The sequence below is a fragment of the Balaenoptera physalus genome (assembly GCF_965194825.1).
Source record: "Balaenoptera physalus genome assembly, chromosome: 15".
Lineage (NCBI taxonomy): Eukaryota > Metazoa > Chordata > Mammalia > Artiodactyla > Balaenopteridae > Balaenoptera > Balaenoptera physalus.
The window spans coordinates 37,887,543-37,900,969 of NC_138894.1; positions in this window are offsets into that span (position 1 = coordinate 37,887,543).

Genomic DNA, 13,427 nt, shown 5'->3' on the forward strand with positions numbered 1-13,427 from the left:
ATATCTAGGAATAAACTTAACTAAGGAGGTGAAAGACCTATACTCTGAAAACTAAAAAAACTGACACAGGAAATTGAAGATGATACAAAGAAATGGAAAGACATCCCATGTTCTTGGAGTGGAAGAATTAATATTGTTAAAATGGTCATACTACCCAAAGCAATCTACAGATTTAATGCAATCCCTATCAAAATACCCAGGACATTTTTCACAGAATCAGAGCAAATTATCCTAAAATTTATATGGAATCACAAAAGACCTCGAATTGCCAAAGCAATCTTGAGAAAAAGAACAAAGACTGGAGGTTATACCTCCCAAACTTCAGACTATACTGCAAAGCTACAGTAATCAAGAGAGCATGGTACTGACACAAAAACAGACATATAGATCAATGGAACAGAATAGAGAGTTCAGAAATAAGCCAATGCCCTTATGGTCAATTAATCTACAACAAAGGAGGCAAGAATATACTGTACAGAAAAGACAGTCTCTTCAATACATGGTGCGGGGAATACTGGACAGCTACATGTAAAGAATGAAATTAGAACATTTTCTCATAACATACACAAAAAAATAAACTCAAAATGGATTAAGAACCTAAATGTAAGATCTGAAACCGTAAAACTCCTAAAAGAGAACATAGGTGGAACACTCTGACATAAATCGCAGCAATATTTTTTTTGAATCTGCCTCCTAAGGCAAAAGAAACAAAAGCAAAAATAAATGATGGGGACGTAATTAAACCTCAAAGCTTTTGCATAGCAAAGAAAACCACTGACAAAATGAAAAGACAACCTACTGAATGGGAGAAAATACTTGCAAATGATATGACTGATAAGGGGTTAACACCCAAAATACATAAATAGCTCATACAACACAATATTTAAAAAAAACAAACAACCTGATTAAAAAATGGGCAGTAGATCTGAATACTTTTCTAAAGATATACAGATGACCAACAGGCACATGAAAAAATGCTCAACATCACTAATCATCCAAGAAATGCAATTCAACGCCACAATATCACCTCACACTTGTCAAAATGGTTACATCAAAAAACCTACAAATAACAAATGTTGTCAAGGATGTGGAGAAAATGGAACCCTAGTACATTGTTGGTGGAGTTGTAAATTGGTGCAGTCACTATGGAAAACAATCTTCAAAAAACTAAAAACTAAATATGATCCAGCAATTCCACTGCTGGGTGTATATCCAAAGAAAATAAAAACACTAATTCAAAAAGATACATGCACGCCAATGTTCATAGCAACATTATTTACAATAACCAAGATATGGAAGTAACCTATGTGTCCATCACCATATGAATGGATAAAGAAGATGTGAGATATATACATATAATGTAATACTACTCAGCCATAAAACAGAATGAAATTCTGCCATTTGCAACAACATGGATGTACCTAGAGAGTATCATGTTTAGTGAAGTAAGTCAGACAGAGAAAGACAAATATTCCATGTTATCACTTACACGTGGAATCTAAAATATAAAACAAATATATATGAGAAAACAGAAACAGACTCACAAATATAGAGAACAAACTAGTGGTTACCAGTGGGGAGAGGGAAGTGGGGAGGGGCAAGATAGGAGTAAGGGATTAAGAGATACAAACTACTATGTATAAAATAAATAAGCAACAAGGATATTTTGTACAGCACAGGAAATACAGCTATTATTTTATTTTGTAATGGCTATAATCTATAAAAATATAATATGTAAAAATATCGTGTCATTATTTTGTATACCTGAAACTAATATCATATTGTAAATCAACTATACTTCAATCTTTAAAAACACCTACAACAAGGACCTACTGTATAGCACAAGGAACTATATTCAATACCTTGTAATAACCTATAGTGGAAAAGAATCTGAAAAAGAATATATATATATATCTGAATCACTTTGCTGTACACCTGAATCTAACACAACACTGTAAATCAACTATACTTCAATTTTTAAAAAACCTAACTGTATACTGCTTATAAGAAATGTATCTTAAAAATAAGGGTACAGAAAAATTGAATATAAAAGAGTAGAAAAATAGACTATAAAAATGCCAAGTAAAAGAAAGCTGGTGTGGCTATACTCACATAAGATAAAGTGTACCACAAGGCATTTCATAGTGCTAAAAGGTTACATTTACCAGGAAGATATAAAAACTTAAAATGTGCCATGTGTGTGCCAAACGGCATTGTTTCAAAAATACATAAGGCAAAAATGAACACAGAGTATATACTGCTCCTAACAGGTAAGGCACTTTCCAGAAAGAAACATTTATACCCATGGACATTTATTTAATTTAAAATTGGAAGGAAGATGAGAAGAACCAACTTCTTGGGCACACCCTGAAGGTAAACACAAGTGTGTTATACTCAGAAAAAATGTATACAGTATGTATACAGACTGAGCTACCATGGTTTTTTCCCCAACCTTTGAAGCAAAAGAAGAAAAGTTAAAGACTCTATGATGACTCTAACCCAGATAATCTCCCCAGCCCTCCTTCCATACCCAATCTGAAAATCTTCCTATTTCCCTCTAGATTATGTAGGGGAGAAAGTAGGGATGCAGGAAAAGACACCAAACTCTCTGTGGATCTCCCAAAGCCAAGTAGTCTTCTGACCACTCTTCTGCTACTGATCTTTGCTACAGTGTAGCTTAATGCTACGAGCACAGCTTGAAAGTCAGTTTGCCTAAGTTCAAATCCCCCATCTGTCGCTTATTAGCTGTGTGAACTTGGATAATTTATTTAATATCTGTGCACCTCAGTTTCCTTCACCATAAAATGGGGATACCCTCAGAAGTGATTGCAGAGATTAAATATGTAAATTTTATAAAGCTTAGAACTGTATCTGGCACACAGTATAGGCTGTCGTTTTCATCTCCTTCATCCTCTACACTTTGATGGACTGTAATCTTCAATTGGATCAGAAATACATTCCAAACATTCTGTGACCTTCTACCCGCTTAAGGATCTGTGGACATAAATATCTCTCAATTGAATATGATTGGTTGATCTATATAGGGTTTAATTATGGCTATATCCAAGCCTTACTCCCTGAATATATACATACAGGTGAACACTAGGTTATTTCCATTCTGGAAAAGAAAGGACAGATGATGTAACTCTAGTAAAGGCATATTGAGAACCCAATTCCAATGCTATGCTCTTTGTGTTGAACTCTGAGCGGTCATAAACACTCTCAAAAGCATTCAACCTGTGACTGGGATGTTTCCTTGAGTGAATATTTGAAATACTGACATGGAATAAAGGGTATATATCAAACACTGGAAGCAATCTTTTTCTCACAAAGCCATTCACCTTTTTCTTTTATTTATTACTTACTTACTTATTTATTTATTTATTTTTGGCTGCGTTGGGTCTTCGTTGCTGTGCGCGGGCTTTCTCTAGTTGCGGCGAGCGGGGGCTACTCTTGGTTACAGTGTGCTGGCTTCTCATTGCAGTGGCTTCTCTTGTTGTGGAGCACGGGCTCTAGGTGCACTGGCTTCAGTAGTTGTGGCTCCCAGGCTCTAGAGCGCAGGCTCAGTAGTTGTGGCGCAGGGGCTTAGTTACTCCACAGCATGTGGGATCTTCCCCAACCAGGGATCGAACCCATGTCCCCTGCATTGGCAGGTGGATTCTTAACCACTGCACCACAAGGGAAGCCCAGGCCATCCACCTTGAAACAGCAAACTTTAAGGTTGACCCAGAAAGTGTACAATTCACACTCTCTAAAGACAATATACTAAAACTATAAATAAATCATATGAATTTAAACAGCTACAACAATAATAACAACTTAATATTTTCATTAAGAAAAGATTCAAATAATTTTGGCCAGGAGACAGATGGATAAATATAAAACTGAAAACTGACTACAAAATAACAAAAAAAGATTACATATCAAAATTTATAATCTGTAGCCAGTTGATTCAGAAGTAAAATCATCTTTATTATTTAATTAAATTAACCAAAGAACAAACAAAATAACTAAATGTTCAATTCAATAATTTACAAAAGAACCAACAAAATGCCTAAAGAAAGTAGAAGAAAGAAAACCATAAAGATAAAACCAGGAATAAATAAATCAAAAACAGAAAAACATTCGATTCAGTAAATAAATTCAAGTGTGCTTTCTTTGAACAAACAAATCCAAACAAGAAAAATAAAAAACGGTAAAGAAACCCAAAACTCAAAATTCGAAATGATAAAGCATTATAATAACAGATAGTGAGTAAATTTATTTTCAAAGAATGCTAATCATTTATGCTAATGACTTTTAAACCTCCATGAATTGATCAATTTCCTACTGAAAATATGTCACCAAAAGTGACCCTACGACAAGCAGAAAATTTAACTAGGCAGGCCACTCTATCTAGGGAAAAGTCTGAGAAGTATATCTAATATAACCCTCCTTTGCTTAGAAGACTTCAGACCCAATTTAGTTCAGTGTTTATTTTTCTTTCCTTTCCTCTCCTCCTCCTTCCCTCCCCTCACTTCCCCACTTCTCAGACTTCATATAAAAGTTATGTCCCATCACAAGAAACAAAAAACAAAAACAAAATTAAAGACCAATATCTCACGAATGTGAATGCAAAAATCCTCAATAACATACTAGCAAACTGAATTCAGTAACACCCAGTAACATCCAGAAACATGTAAAAAGAATTATAACCATGAGCTAGTGAGATTTACCCCAGGAATACAAGGTTATTTTAATATGTGTAAATAAATTAATGTAATACATTATATCAATAGAATAAAAAATAAAAGCCACATGATTTTCTCAATAGATGCAGAAATGCTTTTGAAGAACTCCAACAACCTTTCATTATAAAAAACACTCAACAAACTAGGACTAGAAGGAATCTTTCTCAGCCTGATTAAGCACATCTACAAGCAACCCACATTGAACTAATACATACTTAATGGTGAAAGGCCGGGTGCTTACCCTACTAAGATCAGAAACAAGGGAAGGATGTCCACTCTCACCACTTCTATTCAACATTGTACTGGAGATTTTAGCCAAGGCAGTTAGGCAAGAAAAAGGAAGTGATCTCTATTTGCAGATTACATGATCTTGTATATAGAAAATCCTAAGGAATCTACTAAAAAAATATATTAGAACTAATAATTGCAGCAAGGTTGCAAGATACAAGATTAATACTTAAAAAACTAATTGTATTTGTATACGTTTGCAATTAACAATCCAAAAATGAAATTAAGAAAACAATTCCATTCACAGCAGCATCAAAAAGAATAAAATACTTAGGATTAAATTTAACAAAGAATTACAAGACTTAAACTTGTAAAACTACAAAAAACTGTTGAAAGAAATTAAAGAAGACTTAAGTAAAGGAAAAACATCCCATGTCTATGGATTGGAAGACTTAACATTGTTAAGATGGCAATATGCATATATGTGGAGGGAGGAAAAGGACATGTGCCTTGGGGCTATGTATAGTCTATACAATACTACCCATTGAGTATAAGCACAATAATATTATTTGCATAAGGTGTTGATCATAATTCTGTGTTATAGCCTTTATTTTTCTTTATTCTTTGATCTGCTACATTAAAATTTCAACAAATAAGAGAAGTTGGTTAAGGACAGACTGTTTAGTCCCATGATCTCTGCTTCACTTTCCTTGGACTTATTTGATCCTTCAATAATGCTCATCTTGCACCAATAAAAGAGTAAATATGCTTTGTGTTTCATAAAAGAAAAAGATGGCAGTATACCCCAAGTCGATCTACAGACTCAAAGCAATCCCTCTCTGAATCTCAGCTGACTTCTTTATAGAAACTGATGAGTTGATTCTAAAATTCATATGGAATTGCAAGCAATGTAGAGTAGCTAAAACAAAGGAGAACAAAGTGAGAGGACTCACAGTTCCTGATTTCAAAACTTACAACAAAGCAATGGTAATCAAGGCAGTGTGGCATTGGCACAGGGGAGAATTGACCTAAGAATAGATTAATGGGAATAGAATTGAAAGTCGATAAATAAAGCCATACATCTATGGCTAATTGATCTTTGACAAGGGTGCCAAGACAATGCAATTGAGAAAGAACAGTCTTTTCAACAAATGGATGTCCACCAGCAAATGAATGAAGTTGGACCCCTATCCCACACCATATATAACAACTAGTTCAAAACAGATCATAGACCTAAAGAACTAAAACTGTAAAACTCTTAGAAGAAAACATAGGAGTAAATCTTTGACCTTGGGCTAGGCAACAGTTCTTAAGTAAGACACCAAAAGCACAAGCAACAAAAGAAAAATTAGATAAATTGGATTTCATCATAATAAAAATCTTTTGTGCTTAGAAGAATACCATCAAGAGAGTGAAAAGACAATCCACAGAATGAAAGAAAATACTTTCAAATCATATATCCAGTAAGAGTCAAGTATCTGGAATATATGAAGAACTCATAACCCAACAGTAAAAAGAAAAAGAGCCCAATTTAAAAATGGGCAGGAACTTCCCTGGTGGTCCACTGGTTAAGACTCTGTGCTTCCACTGCAGGGGGCACGGGTTGTATCCCTGGTGGGGAACTAAGATCCTGCAAGCTGTGTGGCAAAAAAAAAAAAAATTTTAATAAAAATTTTTTAAATTTTTAAAATTTTAAAATAGAAATAAAAATGGGCAAAGGATTTGCATAGACATCTCTCCAAAGATATACAAATGACCAACACATGTGAAAAGATGCTCAACATCATTAATCATCAGAGAAATGCAAATCAAAACCACAATGAGATACCATGTTATGCCCACTAGAATGCCTAGAGTCAAAAAGTCAGATAATAATAAGTGTTGGTGAGGAGGTGGAGGAATTAAAACCCTCATACACAGCTGGTGGGAAAGTAAAATGATGCAACCACTTTGGAAACAGTTTAGCAGTTCCTCAAATGATTAACCATGGAATTACCAAATGACTCAGAAATTCTGCTCCTAAGTATAAAACACAAGAGAAATGAAAATATATGTCAGCATAAGAACTTGTGCATGAATGTTCATAGGAACATTATACATAATAGCTAAAAAGTAGAAAAACCCAAATGTCCATCAACCAATGAACAGATTTTTTTTAAAGTGGTATATCCATACTATGGAATATTATTTCACCAAAAAAAAAAAAAAAAAAAGGAATAAAGTACCGATACATACAATGACATAAATGAATCTTGAAAACATAATACCAAGTGAAAGAGACCAGTCACAATAGACAGTCACATATCAGTATGATTCTATTTACATGAAATGTCTAATATTTAAAAAAGGTAAATCTGTAGATTAGTGGTTATCAGGGTCTGGGGATAGGAGAGGAGTGTGCCTGCTAAAGGGTACGGGGTTTCTTTGGGGGGAATGTTGAAATGTACTAAAATTAAGTAGTGGTGATGGTTGCACAATTTTGTGACTATACTAGAAACTGCTAATTGTATACTTAAAAGTGGGGGTAATTTATGGTATAGAAATACATCTCAGTAAAGTTATTACTAAAACAAAAAAGATAACTAAAAATCCCATTGTGTAGAAAAGGGAAAAAAATCAATCAGATGAAAAAAAAATCACTGAACTGAAGAAATGGACTTTTCCATTGTTTTTGTCTAAATTATACAGAAATACACATTTACCAAAAATACTGTTGCTCAGCATGATAAAGACAGGGTTCAAAACGTTCAGGACAAGTTAGGTAAAAACAATTGGATAATATGTGATTTTTTTCTTGTAACTGATGAGAACATAGATATAAATAATATCATACAACTAACTGAACTTATTCATGAGATCCAATAGGTATTGTTGGTTTGGGGGTTTTGGCAGGGGTGGGGTTAACCTGTGCAAAGAATTTTTGGACATATGCCCATATCAGACAAAACATTGAGGAATAAATTATCTTGCATTGAGAACATTCTTGAAAAGTTTAATGTGCTCAGGTCAAAATTAGTCAGCATAACTGCAAACAGTGCTTTTGTGATGTTGATATTAAGCTGAGACTTCATATGAAACAATTCCATGGTGTCCTCATTCAGCATGGAGACAGAATTTAAACTCATTGTGTCATTCACCAAGAATCTCTTTGTTGTGAAAACATTAAAAAGAGAACACATATGAAAGTAGTAATTAACTCTGTATACTAGATTCCCGCCCTGGCTTAACCCAAACATTTCAATGCACAATAAATTGGCAGTACAATATGGCAGGCTGCTGCACTACACAGAGGTTATGTGACTAACCAGTGTCTTAATGTGAATGGAATTTTTTTAACTGTAAAGGAAAAAAAAATGCATTGCTCAGGTTATCTGAGGAAAGGTCTCTACCTCAGTTCACTAATTAAAATTGGATTAATTCTTGGTATTTGTCTTTGTCAAGAAGATACCTCCAAAATGACTTTGAAGGGCATTCACAAGTAGTTCGTCAAATGTATGATTTGATTTATTCATTCTAGAGAAACTGTGTCTTTGGGAAACTTATTCAACAAGAAATAACCTGGCTCACTTTCCTACACAAAAATCAGTTTTCTAGTAATGAAAGTGATGATCTGAAGTTTGTTCTTATTTTGAGGAGGTGAAAACTGAATTCCAAAAATCTATTAAAATTATGAAAATGAATTAACGTTATTCAGTTGTCTTTCTCAATTAATATTGACTGTGTGGTAAAGAACTACAGTGAGGTTTTTTGCTTTTATTTTGTTTTTTGGTTTTTTTGTTTTAATGTGCAAACACTATATCTCTGTTTAGGAGTAACACACTTTTAAACAGATATTTTTCATTCTGAAAATTAAGTATCACTACTCGGTAAAGGATTCCAGGCTGATTTCTCATCTGATTTCCTTCTCATCATTAAAAGGAAAATAAGACCTATCTTGAAATTCCTGGGACAGGGGTAAATAAAATTAGAATTCATATTCTACAAAAAGAAGAGTAAGAAACTATGAGAAAACAAAAACATATCACTTTAAATTTTTCTTCTAACTCTATATTTAAAAGATAATTGCCAATATCATGTATATTTACATCACATTAGATGTTTCTCTTCATAGTTCAATAAAAATAAAGCTGGATAATACTTCAGGCAGCTTATTTTTTCTGTTAGGCTTGTTTCATTCAATTGTGTTACTTCACTCACTCCTGTAGACATTTTTTATCCCTCTTTTCTATGCTTGTGTAGACGTATACAAACATTTATACACTTATATAGATTTTTTTCACAAATAATAAATTATACTATAAATGTTAACAATTCAATTTGCTATTTTTCACAGAATAATACATCATGAACATCCTTCAAGGTCAATAGACATCAGTTCAAATCATTCTTTCTAATAGTTATACAGCATTCTGTTGTATGAATATACTACATTTTATTGAGCCATATGCTATTGATAGACATTCCATTTGTTGTCAGTTCTTTGCTTCCAAAAATCAATGTTATATATAAATTCTACATAACTTTCTATATACTGGTACTTTCATTTCTTTAGGATAGAGTCACACATGGGAATGGCTAGGTCAAAAGTTTTTGTGTGTCTTATTAGAGGTATATTTGGCTACCAGTAACAGAAACCCTACTAACAAAGGCTTAAACAAGGATTTGTTTTGCTCATATAACAAGCGTCTGGAGGTAAGTAATAGTACGTATTGCTTGAGAAACCCAAGCTCTTCTATGTTTTTCTGCTCTCATATCCTTAGTGTGAACAAAAAGAACAGAGTGTTTCTCATCATCCAGTTATACAAAGGGTTAAGTTGCAACCCACTGCAGTCACCCACCTACAGGGAGCCCTGAGGGGAGTTCAGGATGGAGAAAACAGGATAAAGTATTCTGTGCTTTGGAGAAACAGACCCCTAGAAAGTTAAGATGCATATCTCAAGAAGAATTTCAATGACCCTAGATTCTTGGATCTTCTCATACATAGAAAAGCACTAAAATCATTAACTTGAGATGTCTGTTCTTTGTAATTGACAGTAGTATTTCACCAAGATACATGCTTGACTACAGGTATTTCCAAGCCAAAAAATTTGTATGTATACTGGCTCCTCCCCTGCCTCTACAGAGCAGTTCCTCAGAGCTATCTAAGAGGCTGTTTCCTGGCTCATATAGTCTTCAGTAAGATCCCTGAATAAAACTGAAACCCATAACTCTCATGTTGTGTGTTTTTGTTTCAGTCGACATTAGCATTTTGACATTTTGTTTTCATGTTTGCCTCCTCATGGTTACAAGACGGCTGCCACAACTCCAGGCATCGATCATGTTCATATTCAAGGTAAAGGGGAAACAGTAGCCACACTTACATTTGTACCTTACACTAGCAAAACAAAGGCCTTCTCAGAGATCTTTCAGCAGTCTTTCTCTTACATTCTGTTGACAAAAACTGGGTTATATGACCACTGCCAGGTGGAAGGGAAACTGAGAAATTGAATAGCTAGAAAAGAACAGGATTTTCATGATGGTTTAAATCAATTACAATTTATCGCCTTGCTTCCATAAACAAAATTAGGATTCTATTGCCAGGAAGAAAAAAGTTGTGGATATTGGATAGGCAACTAACAGTGTCTACCATAGCATATATTTTACTTTAATAGTTATTGCTAGGACAGGTTCCTAATAAACTGTAATAATTCACATATCTATCATAGGGAGAGTGTCTATGTTTTGCATCCTTAACACCTCTATATATAGAAAGAAGCCTTTTTCATTTTTACTGGTCTAATATGTGAAAAAGTATATCAGTGATGTTTTAATTTACATTTTCTGACAGTTAATGAGATTAAACATCTTGCTATATGATAATTGGCCATTTAGATTTCCTCTTCTCTGAATTATTATTCAAATTCTTTATTCGTTTTTAATCGGCTTGTTTTTGTTTTCCTTATGTTGACTTAAAAAAATGCACAATGTGAGCTGTGAGTTAAGTTTTATTTGGGGAAAAATGAGGACTATAGCCCGGGAGACAACATTTTAGATAGCTCTGAGATACTGCTCCAAAGAGGTAGGGGGGAAGGTCAGTACATATGTGATTTTGGTGAAGGGGGAGTACATGCAATCAAGCACATATTTTTTTGCAGAGGTTTCTGCTAGTCACAAGGAGCAGTCATCACCATAAAGGATTTTAGTGCTTTTCTAGATATGAGGAGATACAAGAATTGGGCTCATAAAACTGGCTCCTGAAAATATCTATCTGAAGACCTGTTCTGCCAGTTTTTCCCAGAGCACAGAGTGCCTCATTTCTGCTCTCCACCATGAACTCCTTTCAGGGAAAGTCAGCAGCTGTAGCAGCACATGATTTAATCCTTGCAGAAGTAGATGGCAAGTGCCAATGGCAAGTGCCAATTTGTAGTTGACACTTATAACTTGTAGAATCTTTTTGTGTGATAGTAACTATTTTTCTGTCATTTGTATTACAAATGCTTTCCCAAAGTGTTTATCTTTGGCTTTATTTATGGTGTATTTTGCCGTGTTAAAAACTGTTATGTACACAGTCAATTTTGTCTATTTGTTTCTTAATTGATTCTGGGTTTCCTGTATTGCTTAGGAAAGTCTTCCCTTTCTCCTTCAATGAATTAGAATCATTCCAGAGCTTAGAAACCATTCATTTCAGATTCAAAGCAAAAATGATTAGGTGTCCAAACAACTTAGGGAAAGAGAGACAGAGACAGAGAACTATAGCTCAGTCTCATTTATAAATGAATATTGAAAAATTCTAAATAAAATTTTAGGTTTTTTAATTTGAAGTCCATTTTAAAAAAAAGTATCACAACCAATAGATCTGTGGGGAACAAAATTTGCCGCGCCAAAATGTCTCTTTGGCATGCAGATTATTTCAAGCTGAAGACACTTAAGGCCCAAAAAACTGAAGAAGAAACTTTGACCTTCCCACTAATTGCCTAAAAAATGTAGATAGAGGACCTGTTTCAGTATGGGAGCCATCACCATAGATAACTATAGTTTGAACTAGGTGTGTAGACAGGGAGGAATCTAGCAAAGTCTATTTATTAAAATTCTGTGTCCCAATTTCTCTGCGTGACCCGTCAATCATTTCTTTACCAAACATTTACTTTTTCATCTCCATGTGAATTGGCCTTCTTCCCGTTTGAAGCCCCAAACCGCTATCCCAACATCCTCTTTTGTCTTTAGCTGAATGCTATGTATGGTGAGGGCTTCAGCCATTTTGGAGAGTTATTCAGTTTTCCTGGTCTCTCCCATGTATACATGTTATTAAACTTTGTGTGACTTTCTCTTGTTCGTCTGTCTCATGTCACTTTAATTCTTAGCCCAGCCAGAAGAACCTAGAAGAGTAGAGGAAAATTTCTTCCTCCCCGATGCGGCATATCCAGGACTACAAGGAAAAGGGGCAGCTAAGAAAACACACTGTAGTAAGTCAAATGAGGAAAACCTTACATTTGGGTCAATATTTTCCTAAGAACATTTGATAAAATACAATCTCCATTTTTAACACAAAACATAAAATCAGTAGGAACAGAGACCACTTTCTTTTTTTTATAAATTTATTTATTTTATTTTATTTATGGCTGTGTTGGGTCTTCGTTTCTGTGCGAGGGCTTTCTCTAGTTGCGGCAAGTGGGGGCCACTCTTCATCGCGGTGCGCGGGCCTCTCACTATCACGGCCTCTCTTGTTGCGGAGCACAGGCTCCAGACGCGCAGGCTCAGCAATTGTGGCTCACGGGCCTAGTCGCTCCGCGGCATGTGGGATCTTCCCAGACCAGGGCTCGAACCCGTGTCCCCTGCATTGGCAGGCAGATTCTCAACCACTGCACCACCAGGGAAGCCCGAGACCACTTTCTTAACATGATTATCTCTTTCAAACCAAGAGCTACCATCATTCTTAATTGTAAAACACTAAATTATTCATTTTAAAATCATGAACTTCTCACCATTGTCATAGTTACTTAGCATTATTTGGAAAGATCTGGCCAGTACAATAGACATGAAACAGAAGTTAGAAATAAAAGTTTTTTAAAAGAGGAAATATTATAATGATTTCATTGTACACTTAAAAAACCCTAGCAAAGCAACTGAAAAATCTACTGCAATTAATTTAAAGAGTTCAGTTCGTTGACCAAATGAAATATAACCTTTACAAAAATTGGTAACATTCCAGCTCTGAGTTTGTGTCATTTTCTTGGGAAGCTCTCCTTCACCCTTCCTGGGCAACCTGGAGGTGTTTTGTTTTGTTTGTTTGTAATATGCTCTCATGGGCCTCAGTTTCCTCATCATTACAATTAAGATATTAATGATATCCAACTCAGGGAGGTTTCATGAAGCTTAAATGAGTTCATGCATAAGAGCCCTTCACCCGAAAAGTGGCACATAGCAAATGCTCAATAAATAGTTATTGTATTAATTATTATTAGCACTACAAACAATCTGCATTGCACATCA